Here is a 20,686-nt window from a genome sequence, read left to right as displayed (position 1 = left end):
ACAGATTTTCATTACAATATTCTAAAATCTGTGAATTTTTCCTTTAAACAGACTTATTTTGGATAAAAGGCTGTGCGTGCTGATACAGTGGACATAAAAATAACTTTACAGAATAAAACATTTTCATTGCATTTTCAACTCACCGAGTGTACAAAACACTAGGAACACCTTCCTAATATTAGTTACAGTTCTTGACACAAACCAGTGCACCTGGCACCTACTATCATACCCCGTTCAAATGTACTTAAATATTTTGTCTTTCCCATTCACCCTCAGTGGCACACATACACAATCCATGTCTCACTTCTCTCAAGGCTTAAAGATCATTTTTTAACCCGTCTCCTCCCCTTCATCTACCCTGATTGAAGTGGATTTAACAAGTGACATCAATAAGGGATCATTGCTTTCACCTGGATTCACCTGGTCAGTCTATGTCATGGAAAGAACAATGTTTTGTACGCTCAGTGTATAGCAAATGTTCCGACTCTGGTCTTGGTACATGTGGTACAGTATAGCCAACAGCTGGAAGATACAGTGCTAACTACATGTTGAAATTATTATGGACGAAAAAGTACGATTATTTTTATTTGTCAAACAGCCAAGCATCGATCATCATGTCACCGGAATAAGAACCTGGACATTTATTGGAAAGGAACTTCATCACTGTGTACTTTCACCAGCCAGTGAAGTTAATCATCACTTTTTTCATCTGTAGCCTAATAAACTGCATGTTTTCCCGAGTTGGAGGATCACACAACATACAGTATCAGCGTGTGACTCCAGGTTTACTTCGATATGATGGTTATTATATCAATGTTTTCACATAAAGGCGTTTCCACCGTCCGTTATTCATTTTACCGACACATATCCCACCATGCCAAACGAGCAAATTCTCTGTCGACTAGGCTGGGGCGGTAAACCGTATATACCGTACACCGAGGTATTTGGAAAAAGCCACAGGATGGTTTTTCCATACTGTCAATACCGTTTAAACTATTTCTTTTTCTTTTTCAATACATTTTAATGTTTGTGTCTACTTTTTAAGTAAAAACCTGCAGTCAACTTGTGCGATACGTTAGGAGATAAAGCAGATCACGTTCTTCATTTCAACTGTCACGTTATTTTACATTATGAAGCTTTCCATAGTTCCCCAGAACAGTTGAGCCAGTCATGTGTTTGTTTGTAAATAGCACAACGGTAGAAAGCAGGAGCAGGTGAGTCCAGCTGTGTATAGACAGAGGTTGCGTTTTATATTGAAATACCAGTCTCAACGTCAACAGTGAAGAGGCGACTCCGGGATGCTGGCCTTGTCAACGGTGTATTGAAGGCGAAGTCAGGAGCAGGAGAGCAGAGTATAAGGAACAGGCACACTTTCATTATAGTTCCAAAAACAAGAGCACTACATAAATCAAACGCCCTCAAAAAACGGAACATAAAAGTAAAGCGCGTAAACTAACACCACATAACATGAAACAATTACACACAAAACATGATGGGAACCAGAGGGTTAAATACAAGTAGATTGATTGGGAAAATGAAAACCAGGTGTGTATGGAAACAAGACAAGACAAATGGATCTATGAAAAATGGAGCAGCGATGGCTATAAAGCCGGTGACGCCGAACGCCGCCCGAACAAGGAGAGGAGCCGACTTCGGCGGATGTCGTGACAGGCCTTCTAGGCAGAGTTCCTCTGTCCAGTGTCTGTGTTCTTTTGCACATCTTCATCTTTTATTTTTATTGGCCAGTCTGAGATATGGCTTTTTCTTTGCAACTCTGCCTAGAAGGCCAGCATCCCGGAGTCGCCTCTTCACTGTTGACATTGAGACTGGTGTTTTGCGGGTACTCTTCAATGAAGCTGCCAGTTTAGGATTTGTGAGGCGTCTGTTTCTCAAACTAGACACTCTAATGTACTTCTCCTCTTGCTCAGTTGTGCACCGGGGCAATTTCTCACATGGAATAGTCTTCATATCTCAGAACAAGAGTAGGCTGATGAGTTTCAGAAGAACGTACTTTGTTTCTGGGCATTTTGAGCCTGTAATCGAACCCACAAATGCTGATGGTCCAGATAGTCAACTAGTCTAAAGAAGGACAGTTGTATTGCTTCTTTAAGCAGAACGACAGTTTTCAGCTGTGTTAACATACTTGCAAAAGGGTTTTCTAATGACCAATTAGCCTTTTAAAATTATAAACTTGGATTAGCTAACACAACGTGCCATTGTAACACAGGAGTGATGGTTGCTGATAATGGGCCTTTGTACGCCTATGTACATATTTCCAGCTACAATAGTCATTTACAACATTAACAAATGTCTACATTGTATTTCTGATCAATTTGAACGGTATTGTATATATAACTTTATGAGCTTGATTGCCTGTTTTTGCAATTTGCTTACATTCACTTCGTGCTCATTAGCATATTTATCTAGCAACCTCCATGGAAATTCAATATTTCTTGTGCAAATTTTTTGGGCTTTTTAGCATTTTTTGGGGACGCCCCCTTGTATACTAAGCTGGTAACACCCTAAATCCCGGGATGAGCAAATGACGGAATGACGATATCTGGATACTGCTCAACCTTACTGTCGATATTTATAAAATTGTACCGGCATGTCCTGTTTCCATCAGCCCGGTCGTGACTTTTTTCCATGCATCAGGTAATTCATCTGCATGAAACGGTTGGAAGGAAACCTGGTTAATGTAAAGAAACATTTGCGTGGTCTCAAGTCCCAGTAGTAACTCTTTAGGCAAGACTTTGTGATAGGATTTAAATATCCTGTGAATGCCCCCAGAAGGCATGCCGTTTCCATACTGTTTCATCGTTTTACCTCCCACTCTGAAACCATATATGTACAGTATTTAATTTCACTCAGTATAAACAAAAAGATGTTCAGTTCTGTCAGTCCTTCACCTCTAAATGCATATCATAATGCATGTAGCCTAATATGCTAAATTGATTTCCCCTGCTTCAATATACATATCTACCATTCCTATTTACAGTGTTTTGCCTCCTGTGTTTCAAGTTTGGATTCTGTGTGTCAAATTAATCTGAAAGCCACTGACTTCTATTTTCAGTTGCACTGTTTATGCTAGAGGCAACATTATATAAAAAAAAAAGGAAAATCTCAAGAGGGATTTAACGTAAAAAGAAGACGAAAAAAAAACACACTGCTAAATAGATTTAAAAGCATTGATGTAATAGGCTCAGAAGCAAATCCTTGAATAGATCACTATGCCAGTGTTTTTAAAATGCCATATTCAACCACTGAAAAAGCCCTGGGACATGGGAAGTGCATTTCATGAGACCACACAGATAATCATGCCACTGAATGTACAAAAAGAGGTCATCTCAATTCTCTGTGGTAGGAAATAGACTTGGCATGGGGGCGTCATTTTGGACCACTGGTTCCCCATTCTCCATTCTCCACAGTGTTATGAGCACTGGTTCTCTGCAACCCGGTAGTAGTAATCATTTTTATAGCCCTTACTTAATTAAAACGTCAGAGCAATATGCGGCCGAGTTCACCAAATAAAAAATACATTAAGATGGCAGATGTGGCCTTAATGGCTTAATCCAGCCTTTATATTGGTTCCAATAAAGCATAGCCATAGTCCAATATTGTTCAATACTTGCTATCTTCAACAGAATCTGCCATAGCAACACTTTAGCTCCGTATTTTAACAAAAACACAGACAACAACTTTAACACATGCACATTCTCTTCCAATTGAAATGTAGCCCTGAGTAAGAATGTAGTGCAACTAAATTAGGGGGACACAATTTCAAGTGGGACCACTCCACTGATAAGCTGTAAGAGTGATCTGAGAGAGCTCTCAGGGTTCTACTGCTACATTATGACAATACTAGACTTAAAACGGATGGAAGTGGAGAGAGTAGAAATCAGATGGGCAGAAAGAGAGAGAAGAAAATAAGTCTAATTGTGTTATGCCTCACGGCGATTAAGGGTTTCAAAGAACAACATTTTCTTGGGCGGAAAACTCCAGAGAACTCAGAACTCTGTTTGGAATTCTGTTGTGCCAGGCACATGCAACACAGGGTTAGCATTTGAAACTGAGCATTTAAGCATGTTGACTTGACGCGTTTGACACCTCCGTGTAATCGTATGTCATGTACTGTATGCCCTTTGGGAGGAAAATGGCCTCAAAGGAGTGGTAAAGAGGATAAGGTCAAAGATCAAATGAAGTAAACTAAATTTTCTAAAGAAGCTGGTGGTGAACCATGTACTGTATCTATTCCAGTTCTAACTAGTCAGTCAGTCCAAGTTAACCAGAACCATTAACATTACTTCAATGGTCAATTGTACAAAAGGTTCAATTGAAATTTGACTTCTACTTTTAACACAACCCGTCTGAAAGACACACATATATACACAGACATATATACACATTGTTTTTTAGGATTTGATACCAGCAACCCTCCGGTTGCCAGCTCACCTCCCGGGATTCTAACTGGCAACCCTCTGGTTGCTGCCTCACCTCTCTTAGCCTCTAGGCTACCTGCTGCCCATAACCATATTACCCATGTAATGCCCCACATATAATAAGTTTTGTTTTTTGACCCATCAACAAATAACATGTGTTGGAAAATTTACAGTAAATATGAGTAGATTTTATTAATTTTTTTAAAGAAAAACATTATTTCCTTACCTGGCAAGGCCTCTGATAGTAGATGTCCATACAGTGTGACTGAAGAGTAGTTGAGCAGTCCTTAAAAATCCCCAGTGCCAACGGAATTCACAGGTCACTTATTCCAAGATTCCGATGTCTGCAATAAAAAAAAGAGACCAAATTTAAGCAGAGATACAGTGGAAGTTTTCCGGTGATAGCACAAGTCTAAGCAGTAACACGCCCAACCAACCAAGATAAACATCCTTGAAGACTGTCAGCCCAAGGAAGACAGAGGAAGGCCACTAAGTCGAAGAAGGAAAAGACCTCTGACATATGCATCTTCCTTAAACGCTTAAGCAGCTTGATTATTTTTCTGCCAAAAACGGCAGCCGAGGGATGCTTCATTAAATCCTAATTTCTTGACCGACCAACTGGCCAAGGAAAGGGTTTAATGAAAGAAGATCCTGATTTAACTCCTAACTGTATGTTTTGGCTACTAATGTAAGTGTCATAGGAGGGGAAAGGATGCATTCATTAACATACATGATTATTCATATCAATCCATTTTATTTTACTCGACCCAGGATGCTATAGCTCTTCCTAACGAAGGGGAGGAGACTCAGTTTACTTGAATCAATGGTGGAGGTCCTTTAACATGGCTAAACTCCGCCCACCCAGGGAACTGGGCCATGTTAAAGGAATTCCACCATTCAGTGAGAAATACTTAATAAGACAGTTATAGTATGATGGCATCAACTTACATTGTGAGCATAACTACCATGCATTACATTCATATGAAATTCACTGTAATTTTAGAGTAATGAAAATCAATGATGTTGCTTTTATCAGTCCTAGGTGTAGATAAACCTGAGAACAGATAAGAAATGTGATAAGTAATAAAATGAATTGAACACCTTGTCAGTGAGTGAGATGGGTTTGCTCCCAGAGGACAAGAACTGATACTGTATGTTAATATGATTGAGGAAAATCACACTTCCTACTATCAAGTCATCTAGGTATCCACTTAATAACGCTCTCAACAATAGAGAAACTGCATAAAGGTGGAGGAATTCAGATATTATGTCATTGTTTCAGCACAACCCACATAGTTTTTACACTACGGCGCGCAACATGGTTCAATGTGCTAATAAATCGGCACAATTTACTTTTGAGTAATGGAAAGCAAAGCTTGCTGCTAATGTTTGCTAACCTAACTATGCTATCGCTAGTCCCATAAAACATAATGTTTTCTAATGTGAAGAACAAATGTTTATGCATAGTCTAGATAACATTTTTTATTGGCCAAGTAAACTTATTGTTTTTCAACCAAGTTAAGTATTTTGCCAACTATTTTTCATAATTGTTCTGCGTCTGTATATTTAAGCTAGAAGACATGAGGGGTTATGGTATATGGCCAATATACCACGGGTAAGGGCTGGTCGTATGTATGACGCAACACGGAGTGCCTGGATACAGCCCTTACCTGTGGTATATTGGACATATACCACAAACCCCAGAGGTGACCTATTGCTATTATAAACTGATTACCAATGTAAGTAAACCTTCAAAAAGAAAGGTTTTGTCATAACCGTGGTATATGGTCTGATTTACCATGACTGTCAGACAATCAGCATTCAAGGCTCAAACCACACAGTTTATAATTCGTAAATATATCTCTGGATCCAGTCTTCTCCTTCACCTGTGTTGTAAGCCACCTGATCTATCTTAACTAGAGCTGCTCAACACCACCATAATTACTTGCTAGGTCTTCTCTCAACAGTGTCTTTGTCATATTTAGTTCTGTTACTGATTTGCACACATCGATCTGTATACTGGTATTAAAGATACAGAAATGAAGTCTCTCCTTGTGCAGGTTGAAAGTGGATGGCTGTTGGTCATCCAGGAAATCCTACAGTAAGTGTCCAATGTGGCAATCTATGATAGCAGTGTAGGAACTCAACTTTGTGGTGGCTTTAGAGCGGAAAGCCTTTCCTTGTAATCTCCGAATTGGTCAGCAGAACAAATCTCCAAAATGAACACGTTGAAGTTCTAGTAGAACTTTTTAAACTGAGCTTGATGAAGCAGAAAGGCATTTGACTGGGACATAAGCCTACAATATCCTGACGCAAATGATTAGACAAAAGAGGCAAAGGCCTGTCTGCACAACACAATTATACAGTTCCCGGTATTTCAGAGCATGAGTGTGAAGTGTTTTCCCCCGGTTGTTTTCAGCATGTCAAAATATGAGCCTTTTTATAGCTTAGTTCACCTGAGCACCAACAATGTTCTCGAAAAACAAACAAACAAATCTTATTTTATTTCAAATGAAAACAGACTTCCCATCCAACAAGTACAGTCAGTGGGCGTTGACGAACCAACAAATGTTCAATGCCTTATTAATGCTCGCGAAAGTTGCCGTTTTCTGACGGCAGCCCACCCACAGATTGGAATAATCCGCCGTTGAAGGATTTGGAAGACTGGAGTCGTGGAGGGATTACGAAGCGGCAAATGAGTGCAGCTTAATTGGAGCAAAGACTTAATGAGAATCCCTTGAGGACTGTAATCAGTGGCAGAGGAATGGCCCAGGTAGGGAGAGAGCACGGTCAAAGAGATCAGGCTTTCCAAATGATAATAGCAGGGTTTTTCGATTCCATGCCTGAGCCTGACGGTGAGGTTGTTAAGAAAACTGAAGAAGGGTGTCTCTGGTGTCCCTCCTCACTTGCTTTATTTTGAGGCTGAAGAAAGGGGTCATTTCAGGAGAGGTGCTTCAGTTGAACGGAACATAAGTGGCAACAACATAATCCCGAATCATGTAAAACAGATGTATGTCTATTTTGTCAATGGGGACCAGATTAATAAAGGATAGCTAGAATACATAAGAATCTGTTCCAGGTAGGTAGAAATGCTGACCCTCTGAAAATGCTCTACAGGTTAAACTACCTCAGCTTTCTTTGTAGATGTATGCTATTGGATAACGTTTTCTTCAAGCGTTAGATCTTGTCGGGCATTCAGATGGACTTTAAGTTACTTTTGGTTTGGCATTTTGCTTCAGCTGTTTCTCTTCCTGGCAATACTTTAGTGTGAACACTTTGCTAACTATGTCATTTAGATCAACACCAGGTGGTTAAATGTGATCATTATGTGTGTAACACACACACACACACACAAACGCACGCACGCACGCACGCACACACACACGCACGCTTTAGGTGTTGTTTTGTAGACAAAATATCACCTAGTCTACACAGACAGTCATTACTCAATGTTTACACTTTTTCATAGTCAGATTTCAATGCCTACATTGAGGAATCATCCGTTGACCAACCAGCATTTTCTGTCAGATGAATGCCTGAAAATCCTGTTTTAGTCTATCTGCATGCCATTGAGAATCTGTCATTTCCCATCTGGATTCTTATTTGTTTACCAAATAGTTGGTTTTAGTATGTGTCCTGATTGAGGTAGTATGGCATTTTATTGAGCAGTTTCACCTTGGTGCAGTCTCAACCCACGTCTCTGCACAATCACCATACAACTCCACTTGTGTCTGTCCCCATATCTGTACATCAACACTTTATCTGGTAGGATTTATCGTGTTACTTTGCATTCTGCTTCAATAATAATTTCACAACTGAATTGTGTTGCTATCAAGGCCTGGTGTCGTTCAGTTTGTCCCAGACAGGGCACACATCGCACCGAATGTGGATCTAGCGTTCATCTGCCGATCATTCAGCACACTTTGTTTTATGGACCACCTTCTGTACACAACATTTGTCACGTGATTCTACATGTAAATTCAGTGCGCACTCAAGTTGAGGTGCTATTGTACTCTCGGCCAGCAAACGTTATAGGTATGTCTGAGCCCTAAGAGAAACGTATACCTCTTAATCCTTGCAGTCCACTGCAATCCCCACTCAAGCCCCTCTGGCTTGGTCACCATTGTGATTCCATTATGTGGCGACAGACTGAAGCAAGTCTGAGCTTGTGCATTCAATTCAACTTGATGACACATATATGCCGAAGGAGGTTTTAGGCTCAGCTGCATTGATCCACAGCTGAATTCGATTACACGCACACTGAGGACCATTAACAGCAATAATTTCTTCTTCTGTTTCGATGTGATGTCCAATTACATTGCATTAGCCAGAAGTTAGCCATTTAGATTAGCACTGACCATAAACATTTGATAGTTACGATACTTAGACTAGAGTTAACCAGGACATACAATTACTTTTGTGTACAACCAGCTGGGGCAAACTGCCATTGTACCACATTCAATTAATTGCTGCCTCCAAACTAGAGCAACAATAATGGCTTTTGACATCAGCAGATATTCTACATCACATTTTTATCAACCTAAATATCTCTGTCATCGTTGATTTCGATGGGGGGAATGGGGCCACTCATGTCCAAATATTTCTATAGTTCTACAGAGAAACTGTTTCATCTATAACAATGAGTCGGTGAGTTTATCCAAACAGTATTTTCACGGTGATACAATACATTTCAGTCATCAAGAGTGTAGATAAACAGGGAGGTACCCTAGATATTATTTGCTGTATACAAAGACATCATTAATTGTCTTTGAGAGTGAGTGAAGCACTGAATGCAGAGAAAACATTGTCAGTAGGCATCAGTACATAGCCTAGGAATGTTTCCTTCTCTTCGAAAAAGACAAACAGAGGTCAGTATTGATATTGTGAAAACTTCAGGATAAAAGTGATGTTCAAGAGAACAAATTGATATGTAAACGATGAGGATGAAACAAACAAGGGGAACTTAAGCCTGGAGGCACAGTCAGTAAAGAACAGCAAGTCAAAAACGGACGCAGACAGACAGAAAGAAGTGGGATAAAAGTTGAATGCAAATGTACCTGCTGGGGCCCTAGACAAATACATAAATATCCAGATAAAAAGAACGCATGAAAAAATATGGTTGTGGGGGTACACAGCAGTACATTTTTTAAAGAGAACCTTTTTCGAAGATATAAAAGAAAGGGAGAAAGGGAGAAAACTGCTTGTGCCTTTGGCCTACGTTGAGAGTTGTTGCTGAGAGCTTGGTGAATAAGACCCAGTAATGCCACGTGACCGCTCTTCCTACACAAAGGTTTATTGCATTAGTGCTCAGAGCGGCACTGTGTGTGAGTCAGACTCCGACAGTGGGACTGGCTTCATTAGACAAATCTTACACAATGGGCAGGGAAAAGGCCAAGACAGGCTCCCTCAGGAGACAAAGTGGTCTTTTCCATCTGCAGCATTGTCAAACTTAAACTGTGACATCTGTCCCAATTGAAGTGCTACTGCAGCTGATGTTAAGGAGAAGGAGTGTTAAGTCAGAAATTATCCGAACAGTTATCAGTTATTGTTTTGAAGATGGTGGGCCTTAGGGAATCACTGCTAGTCATTTCTAAATTAATAGGTCCCTCAGAGACATGCAGAATATATAGTCAATGGCATCATTTCTACCATTCACACACCATCCTCTATACAGTGCCACCACACATGGTACCTTGTCGTCTAAAAGATAGCTCAGGTCAAAAGTAACTGCCTCCCTATGGGACAGTATTCCAGAACATGAGAAGAGTCACAGAATGGTATTCTGGAAGAGACCTGTAGGTCATGTTCTTCCTGAATCCCAAATGTCAGGGGTCGTGTAGGGTCTGTTATGTAGACACCTCTACTAACCTTTAACCAGAGAAGATCAGCATCTAGATTTACTAGAGGGAGGGGCACATACATGCTTATGATAAGTGCTAAAATACATTATAACCGCATCATAATGCATTATCATTATCAGGTTTTAAGTAAAGTGTTACCAGAAAGCTTTGCACACACACACACACACACACACACACACACACACACACACACACACACACACACACACACACACACACACACACACACACACACACACACACACACACACACACACACACACAAACCATGTGGTGTTGCAAGCACAACTAGCTAAGGAAGGTGATTTAAACTCAGTGGCCTAAACAGCTCACACCCAGATGACAAGAGTGCGTGTGGCCTTCTCTGATGTGATAGCACACCACCAAATCTGTATTTAATTGGGAGGATTTCTCCCCACCACAGCCTGACGGAAAGACAACAGCGAGCAAATAATAAAGCTTAAACGAGATCCAAGAAAAAGTAGGGGAAACTAAAGTAAACCAACAAGCCAAGAGATGTCTGATTTAAAGACAGACACAACAAGACTAAACGTGTAATCCTCCACATCCTGTTCAACTGATCAGCTTCCTGTGCTCAGCACCTGGCACTTTCCTCTAATTTGTTGGCTCCAAATGTTAAGCAGAATCATGTCCGACACATACTTCAAGCCAAATCGACAGTAAAAATGGTCGGCCGCCAGGTATTGTGAGGGATTGCTTCACGATTAAAAAGGAGCAAGGGAAAATAATTAAGGAAATACAATGGCTTCTGAAAGTACTCACCCCACTTGGTATTTTTCCTATTTTGTTGCCTTACAATCTGGAACTAAAATAGATTTTGGGGGGGGGGGGGGGGGGGGGTTGTATCATTTGATTTACACAACATACCTACCACTTTGAAGACGCAATTTATCGTGAAGCAAACAAGAAAGAAGACCAAAAAACTGAAAACTTGAGCATGCATAACTATTCACCCACCCAAAGTCAATACTTTGTAAAGCCACCTTTTGCAGCAATTACAACTGCAAGTCTCTTGGGGTATGTATCTATAAGTTTGGCACATCTAGCAACTAGGATTTTTAGCCATTCTTCATGGCAAAACTGATCCAGCTCCTTCTCATTGGATGGGTTTGCTGGTATACAGCAATCTTTAAGTCATACCACAGATTCTCAATTGGATTGAGGTCTGGGCTTTGACTAGGCCATTCCAATACATTTTATATGTTCCATGCCACTCGAGTGTTGCTTTAGCAGTATGCTTAGGGTCATTGTCCTGCTGGAAGGTGAACCTCCGTCACAGTCTCAAATCTCTGGAAGACTGAAACAGGTTAACCTCAAGAACGTCCCTGTATTTAGCGCCATCCATCATTCCTTCAATTCTGAACAGTTTCCCAGTCCCTGCGGATGAAAAACATCCCAACAGAATGATGCAGCCAACACCATGCTTCACTGTGGGGATGTTGTTCTCGGGGTGATGAGAGGTGTTGGGCTTGCACCTGACATAGTGTTTTCCTTGGTGGCCAAAAACTCCCAAAACTCAACCTTCTTCCATATGTTTGGGGAGTCTCCCACATGCCTTTTGGTGAACACCAAATGTGTTTGCCTATTTTTTTCTTTAAGCAATGGCTTTTTTCTGGCCACTCTTCCGTAAAGCCCAGCTCTGTGGAGTGTACGGCTTAAAGTGGTCCTATGGACAGATCCTCCAATCTCCGCTGTGGAGCTTTGCAGCTCCTTCAGGGTTATCTTTGGTCTCTTTGTTGCCTCTGATTAATGCCCTCCTTGCCTGGTCCGTGAGTTTTGGTGGGCGGCCCTCTTTTGGCAGGTTTGTTGTGGTGCCATATTCTTTCCATTTTTTAATAATGGATTTAATTGTGCTCTGTGGGATGTTCAAAGTTTCGGAACATTTTTTATAACCCAATCCTGATCTGTACTTCTCCACAACTTTGTCCCTGACCTATTTGGAGAGCTCCTTGGTCTTCATGGTGCCGCTTGCTTGGTGGTACCCCTTGCTTAGTGGTGTTGCAGACAATGGGGCCTTTCAGAACAGGTGTACATATACTGAGATCATGTGATACTTAGATTGCCCACAGGTGGACTTTTGTCAGGGGCGTCGTAAAGGACAGACCAAGGCGCAGCGGGTATCGTGCTCATCTTCTTTCTTTTATTTATAGAGAACACTTAAACAAAATAAACCAACGCCAAACAACAGTTCCGTAAGGACACAAGGACTATACGAAAAAACAACCACCCACAAAACCCAAAGGAAAACAGACTGCCTAAGTATGGCTTCCAATCAGAGACAACGAAAGACACCTGCCTCTGATTGGAAACCACACTCGGCCAAACCTGGAAAACGGAACATAGAAAATGAAAACTAGAACCAAAATCCCCTAGACCAAAAACCCCAAAACACACAAAACAAACACCCCCTGCCACGCCCTGACCACACTACAATGACAAAAGACCCCTTTACTGGTCAGGACGTGACAACTTTAGTTAAGCAATTATGTGACTTCTGAAGGTAATTGGTTGCACCAGATCTTATTTAGGGGCTTCATAGCAAAGGAGGTGAATACATATGTACGCACAACTTTTCCTTTTTTTATTTTTTGAAACAAGTTATTTTTTCATTTAACTTCACCAATTTGGACTATTTTGTGTATGTCCATTACATGATATCCAAATAAAAATCTATTTAAATTACAGGTGGTAATGCAACAAAATAGTAAAAACGGCAAGGGGGATGAATACTTTTGCAAGGCACTCTATATCTCAATTGCCTGGTATCTTTTACCTTCAAGCTCATTCGTTGTGGAGAGGTACATTGCGTGAATGTCCATCTTTGCCTGCACTGTTTATACACTATATTCAATTTAGGATACACATTTAGCAGATTCCGCTGTCCCCCTTAGGGTATTGTATATTTACTGTATAGTGAGGGGTGTTTTAAAAATGTAATACATGCTTATCAAGTTGAGGTAGTGAAAGTTATTCATTGAAAATAGTTTGCTATTCCTGTGTTGAGAATGCTTATCCTCTTGTTTTAGGTTAGGTATAGAGATGAGAGAGAAAGAAAGCTACAATCTCTACTGTATGTGCAGGCTGAGAAAGTATAGTCACTTCAAAAAGTACATGTCAGGGTCGAAGTGACCGAGTTGAAACATGCTTCAGTGGAGGCAATTTGAAAGTGGACATCAAACAAAACCCAGTGGGAGGAAAAATCATATTTACCTGACAGTCAGCATCTGCTGGGCTCAATTCTTGTTGGCACTGTTATTTACATGGTATAAGAGAAGATTAGGTCATTCTATTTGCATAGCCTACCTTAGGCAAGGCTATGTTTATTTTGTACTATATACTGGGTGTTTACGACTGATATTCAAATCAAGGGTCCTTTGGAGACTGAGTAAATTACTCTAAAATAAAAGCATGTCAAGAGAATGTCGAATACATTTCCTGCATCTATAACCACTCCAAGACAAGTGCAACGCAATAATCAATTCTGCCTCGGTGATATTAATATATTGACTTATTCACCTGTACTCTTATAACCAACCTTTATTTCTGAAACATTACATTAATCCGCTTGTTGGTGTGCTTGTGTGTCCTGCAGCATTTTCCATCAACTCCGAACAAGTGTTGTAAAAATGTAATTTCATGGGTGACGAAAAAGCTAATTGGACACTGGTCCATGCATTTGAATGATGTAATTTAACCAAAATTAATATTTCTTGATTTGTCTCGGCGATATAAGCTCTATGCAAATACCCTGTCCTATGATGGTGTGTGCCCTTAAAGTGACATCAAAGTAACTATGCCTAATTAACCAGAAATGGACATTTAGCCTATGGTTGTCACATAATATAAAATGTACACTGTACATTTCTGTCTAATAAAATTGGAGTCAAAAAATGTAAGATTGAACCAGTGTAGTAGGCTGTAGCTGTGACCAATGGTCATGGACACATGACAATACCCTTTGAGAGAGTTGAGCTAAACAACACTGAGTTTCCTCCTAGACTTAAAAAGCATTTAAAATGGAGGTCCTCCATTGAACTGGTCAAGTGCAAAATGCCAAACAAAGACCAATGCACATCCATGCCATGTCAGAGCAGATGAATAGTGCCATTTTGACACCTGTAAGATGTAAGATTGAACCAGTGTAGTAGGCCTTAGCTGTGACCAATGGTCATGGACACATGACAATACCCTTTGAGAGGGTTGAGCTAAACAACACTGAGTTTGTTTAGCTTAACATTTGTTAATGGATAATTCTGTTTGGCCGGTTGTATGCTTCTCAGCCTCAGAAGGCGGGGTGTCGGTCTATTCGGCTTTGGAGTGCCAGGCCCTAACTTGCAGTAAGGGGCTGCCTTGTGTGTGCTTTATGGTACTGATGAGTTATTAATTATAATTTTGTTTGTGATAAAGGCCAAAACTGTCCAAGTGTCTGTCTGCTCTGCCCATCTGTGACCCATAAAACAAACACCACATGCATGTCTTTTTTCACATTGCATCTCTCCGTACAAAACTCTTCTCGTTTGCACAGTGTTCTGCCCTAAGGACTCCCTTGTTCTATTATTTTATTCAAGATGTTGAATAGCTATTTTACAGAGCCTGAATTAAAATTATTCATGCCCATTGAATTAAGTTTTATTTCTGTCCAAACAACAGTAAGAGGCACAACTTGGTCACGCAGTCGTGTTCCAGTTTAATTCTCTTCTTTCTTGACAGTTTTTTTCTTCTGAAAACAATTACTATACTTTTCTTTCTTTTGCAAAATGAGATTTTGATGATGGCTAGCTCAAAAAACTCACAACAAGGTCATTAAACCCAAATTATTCATTAGTTTCTGTGTTTCCAATTACTGAATTACAGTGGAAAAAAACCCAAAACAGACTTTTTCTGTTGCTGCATAATAAGAAAGGATGAGATGGAGGATGGAGAGAAAGATGAAACACCTTAACTTCAAATAACTGAAATGACTCACAAACACACACCCCTAAATTCAACAATCTCAAGAGATGTGGATTTCTAATAATGTGTTAGCGGCCTCAGCTGTCGAGGAAAATGGCCCAATCAAAACATCTCAGCTTTAACTTTCATCTTCACGATAGCAATCTCCTACATGTTACTGGAAAATGTCAGCTGTTATCTACATTATTTTAATTTGATTGCTCTCTCTGTTTCCGTTGGAATCTTGACAGGCATCCATTTAGCCATTCTCTCATTCTGCTCACCTTGTTGCTGTTGACAGTAACTGACAGAACATTGGGGTGTCATAAAGTCAAATATTTGCCTTAAAAGACTCATATCTTCATCTAAACCTCTATCAAACAACTATACTTATCAACCTGAAAGCAAAGTGTATAACATTTGGCTGATAGGATAAAAGGAAAAGTTTAATTTAGGAGCTCAAGAACCAAATATTATCCACATTTTCATTCGCATACGCCTGAAATACTTCCTGCTCCTGAAAAACACTAGTGTTGTACTCAAACCACATCTGTTCAGTGGTAACTAAAAGATGCCTAAATTCCAATGAATTAAAAAGTTAGGGAAATATTCTGGGGGTCAGATAGTACTTTGTGCTGTCTGACTGGTCACAGACGCATATGGTTTACCCACGAGCAGTAGCTCCATAAATTAATGCTAACAATCAGAGTTGCCCTGTGGCCAGATCCCTAGCACGCAACTTTGTACTCAGATGGCATGCAGGCCTAGTCAACATTGGGCACAGCTGAAATTATAACTGCTGTAATTGGATACAAATACAATTTATATTACTTTCAATAATAAATGTAACATGTCTAACCCTTTCCAAAATGTGTAACCGACAAATACCAATGAATTTTATTATGCAGAAGATGATTAATTGCTACAGTAGTAATGTTGTTTTGATTCAATACTTTAACCGCTTGTTTTGTACGCTCAACCTTTACACCCTGCGACCAAAACACAAAGCCCTAGTATCTGCTAGGTCTCCACTCCAACATTGCACCCTCAACAGTGACAAGTGTTGACGTGACATCCGGCATGCAAATGGAACATTTACAGAACATCTACGCAAGGTCAATATTTTTGTTCCTCTCTACGTCTCTCTCTCTTTGCATAACTGTCAGTAAATAGAGCCGTTGTAAACCTGTCTGTCTGTGTATCTCATATAGGCCAACCGAGCCAGCTCAGTTGAAATGAGGCAGCCGGTGAGTGAGTGGCTCGGTCCCCTTGACTCTCCATCAACTGTTTATCAGCGAGCCCCTGTGTCACACTGATTTGTGTTGAAGGCCGTGGGAGAAGGCAGGTTGGAAAATAGAGAGGGCCGCCTGCGTTCCGTGAAGCCTGTGCCCTCACTAATGGTGCACAGCACAGGACCATTTCCCATCTTGGGAAACCGTGGGTGGACGTTGATTTCCCTTACTTATTTTCTCATTTGTCAGAGAATATCCGGATTTATAGGTGCTACCGTGAGCCTCTAAAGTTTAAACGTATCATTTGGCCTCATATTTTGTTCCCGGTGTTTCCTCATCTTCCCCATCTCTTCATGCCTCAATGTTGAGTTGGGGATCTGTGTCCCCAGTGAGCAAAACTGGTTGCAGTGAAGTCGGGCTGACGTCTTTTGTCACGTCTAATGCATTTTTAAACAAGAATGAGGTCATTATGATGTCCGATGCCACATTTTATCTGGAAGGTCTATCTTGGAGGTCTATGCCTATTGGACCACTCAGGTGACCACTCATTTTACAATTAGGCTACACATCAATCGGGGTTGATATCTCTTGGCTGTATAACACATCAATCGGGGTTGATATCGCTTGACTGCATAAGACAACAGTCAGGGGTTGATATCTCTTGGCTGTATAACAAATCAATCAGAGGTTGATATATCTTGCCTGTATAACACATTTCATTACATTTCGGGGCTCCCAAGTGGTGTAGTGGTCTAAGACACTACATCTCATTGCAAGAGGTGTCACTGGTTCAAATCCAGGCAGAATCACATCCGGCCATGATTGTGAGTCCCATAGGGCGGTGCACAATTGGCCCAGCGTCATCCGAGTTTGGCTAGGGGAAGGCTGTCATTGTAAAAGGTAATTTGTTCTTAACTGACTTGCCTAGTAAACTAAAAAAAACATTTCTTTGCACGAAATACAAGTATGGTATGGTTTCTATGCATCTTGTTAGCCTTTTTCAAACCAAAGTGAATCCAGTCCAGTATTGTGTTGGACACCCTCAGCAGACACCCTAAACCAGAGCGATGACTTCCATCTTAGAAATATGACCTTCCTGGGGCTGACATTCTAGTAATAAATATGACCTTCCTGGGGCTGACATTCTAGTAATAAATATGACCTCCCTGGGGCTGACATTCTAGTAATAAATATGATCTTCCTTCGGCTGACATTCTAGTAATAAATATGATCTTCCTTCGGCTGACATTCTAGTAATAAATATGATCTTCCTTGGGTTGACATTCTTGTAATAAATATGACCTTCCTTCAGCTGACATTCTAGTAATAAATTACCTTCCTTTGGCTGACACTCTTGTCATTAATATGACCATCCTGGGGCCGACATTCTAGAAATATGTAAATGATGACCTATACATGTTCTATCAACACTATGGGTGGTCATTGCCTGCAGTCATAACAAGGAACATGGAACACCAGAGCAGTTCATACCCATCTCCAGCACATGTCAGTAGATACCCATCTCCAGCACAATGTCAGTTCATACCCATCTACCCATCTCCAGCAGTGTCAATTCATACCCATCTATACATCTCCAGCACAGTTTCAGTTCATACCCATTTCCTGCAGTGTCAGTTCATACCCATCTCCAGCACAGTGCCAGTTCATACCCATCTACCCATCTCTAGCAGTGTCAGTTCATACCCATCTCCAGTACAGTGCCAGTTCATACCCATCTACCCATCTCTAACACCGTGTCAGTTCATACCCATCTATCCATTTCAAGCACAATGTCAGTTCATGCCCATGTATCCATCTCCAGCACAGTGTCAGTTCATACTCATCTCCAGCACAGTGTCAGTTCATACCCATCTCCAACACAATGTCAGTTCATACCAATCTACCCATCTCTAGCACAGTGTCAGTTCATCCCATCTCCAGTACAGTGTCAGTGCATACCCATCTCCAACACAGTGTCAGTTCATACCCATCTCCAACACAGTGTCAGTTCATACCCATCTACCAATCTCTAGCAGTGTCAATTCATCCCCATCTCCAGGACAGTGTCAGTGCATACCCATCTCCAACACAGTGTCAGTTCATACCCATCTAGCCATCTCTAGCACAGTGTCAGTTCATCCCCATCTCCAGTACAGTGTCAGTGCATACCCATCTCCAACACAGTGTCAGTTCATACCCATCTCCAACACAGTGTCAGTTCATACCCATCTCCAACACAGTGTCAGTTCATACCCATCTACACATCTCTAGCACAGCATCAAAGTAAATACATAAGGACAACTCCAGCCTAATGAACCACAGTATTGAAACTACGCTACATTCATAACAATAAGGACTGGAAATACTGTGAAACACTCTCTCTCTCTCTCTCACACACACACACACACACACACACACACGCACACACACACACACACGCACACACACACACACACACACACTCCCCCCAACACCTTCTGTCGTTGATACCAAAGGATGAAAGGTTCACTTGCCATCTTTATCAAGCTGTGTTTTTGGTTAACTGACAGTCAGCAGACACATTGGTTGTGGATCAATAGGGGATTGAATCTTTACTCTGCATCAAATGCCAAGCTTCTTTTTAGATCAATGACTGGGGACTGCAGACAGATCCTGTTACTCTTCTATTTTTCTAACCAAACCAAAGACTGCTGGAGCTGTCAGAATTAGGTACGCTCCTAGCCTGTATTCAAACTTGTTCTTGTGTGTGTGTGTGTGCGCATGTGTGTGCGCGTCTGTGTGCGTGTGTTTCATTGAAATATCTAAGTCACAAAGCATCATTTAATAATTACAACATACATACTGTAATATCAAAGAAAAAAAGTTACTTGTTTAGACTTATCTCCTTCTCAGGTTAACTCTACTCCTCTCCCAACTGCTGTGCCTTTACAATTGCACACTTCTCAGTGTACTTTCACAAAATACTGCACTTATGTAGGGATTTCTCTGCAAAATTATAATCTCTTAAACTTTACTTTTTCTCACAGATCCTCTTAAACTACTCTGAGCTTTATGCAATAGCAGAATGGAGCTTACAGCGTCTGGATGACTACCTTAATTGACCTCTTATGTGGCTAGTCTACATGTTAGTTTCCTGTGTTTCGCTTTTGGTTTAAATATCACTGGAGCAGGTCAGACCAAAAATGATGTTGCTAGACTGTCTGAGTTTCACCAAGGATTAAGTTTAGATGTCTACTAATATAGTCTCTTTAGACACATCATCATCATATTCCTCAAATGTGTAAAAAAGCTGTTTTTGCTTCACAGTTAGGCTGCATCCACCTACAAGGAGTCCTATCTCAAAATGGCCGTCAGCCATCTCAGTAATATGGAGCAGCAGAAGATATCTGCCAACTTCTCTCACCTCCTAGTGACTTTCAACCATGAGGCCTAATGCTAATCATTGACATTTATGTAAATCATTAGCCAAGCTATGAGAAGATGGATTGGTGGAATCTATATGCTCTTTCCTTTCCGTCTAGCTAGCGACTAGCGAGTGTTATGACCAAGGCATGTGTTAATGATGATGAAGCTGAAGGTCCTCTCCGGCTAGAGAAACCATGAGCAGAGCTTAATGAGGTGAAAAGCTGACTTTTGGACAAAAGCAAATTATGGCCTTTCGCAATCAATAAAGAGAGTGAGTGAAACCCAATGGGCTATGCTTCAGTTCTGATAATAAGGAGGGAAGCAACACATGGATTTTCCCTCTTTTTAGGAGGGTTTCACTCTATCTATTGATTTCAATTAACTCGGTATGTACCGACACCTGATAGGGCTAGCTGAGGCATGTTAATAGTACCTGGGTCCAATGGAGAAAACAAAGGCATGGTCATGCCATAGTAAGAGAAATAAAAACAACACTGGATCAGAAGCACAGCTGACCACATACTTCCCACCAAAGAGAAGGGAATTGTCACCCCAATTTAACACATTGTCTAATCAAGGATGACTTGCGTTGTGTGTTTTTAACTATTGGTATGGTGTCCATATTAGGACAGCCTCATCCTCACAAGGAGATTACTGGACATTACTGTAATGCTGTGAACCTTGAATTAAGAGCAAACAATGCAAAGACTTAACACATAACCTTCTTAACATAACATAACACTGCCATGGTTCCTCCTGGCACCAGCAGGCGGCAGAGACCACCTTAGAGACTTTT

General features: G+C 40.8%; 1 protein-coding gene across 1 annotated transcript in view; it reads right to left on the bottom strand.

Annotated features, from left to right (window-relative positions):
• Positions 1–20,686, bottom strand: part of LOC106604562 (leucine-rich repeat and immunoglobulin-like domain-containing nogo receptor-interacting protein 2) — a 313,818-nt gene that overhangs the window by 210,955 nt on the left and 82,177 nt on the right. Inside the window, exon 3 of the mRNA XM_014199313.3 lies at positions 4,666–4,783. The gene's annotated coding sequence lies outside the window, so the exon portion shown is untranslated. The remainder of the gene's footprint in view (positions 1–4,665; positions 4,784–20,686) is intronic.

The sequence above is a fragment of the Salmo salar genome, chromosome 05 (genome assembly GCF_965601325.2).
Source record: "Salmo salar chromosome 05, fSalSal1, whole genome shotgun sequence".
NCBI lineage: Eukaryota > Metazoa > Chordata > Actinopteri > Salmoniformes > Salmonidae > Salmo > Salmo salar.
This window is presented reverse-complemented; position numbering and strand designations above follow the sequence as displayed.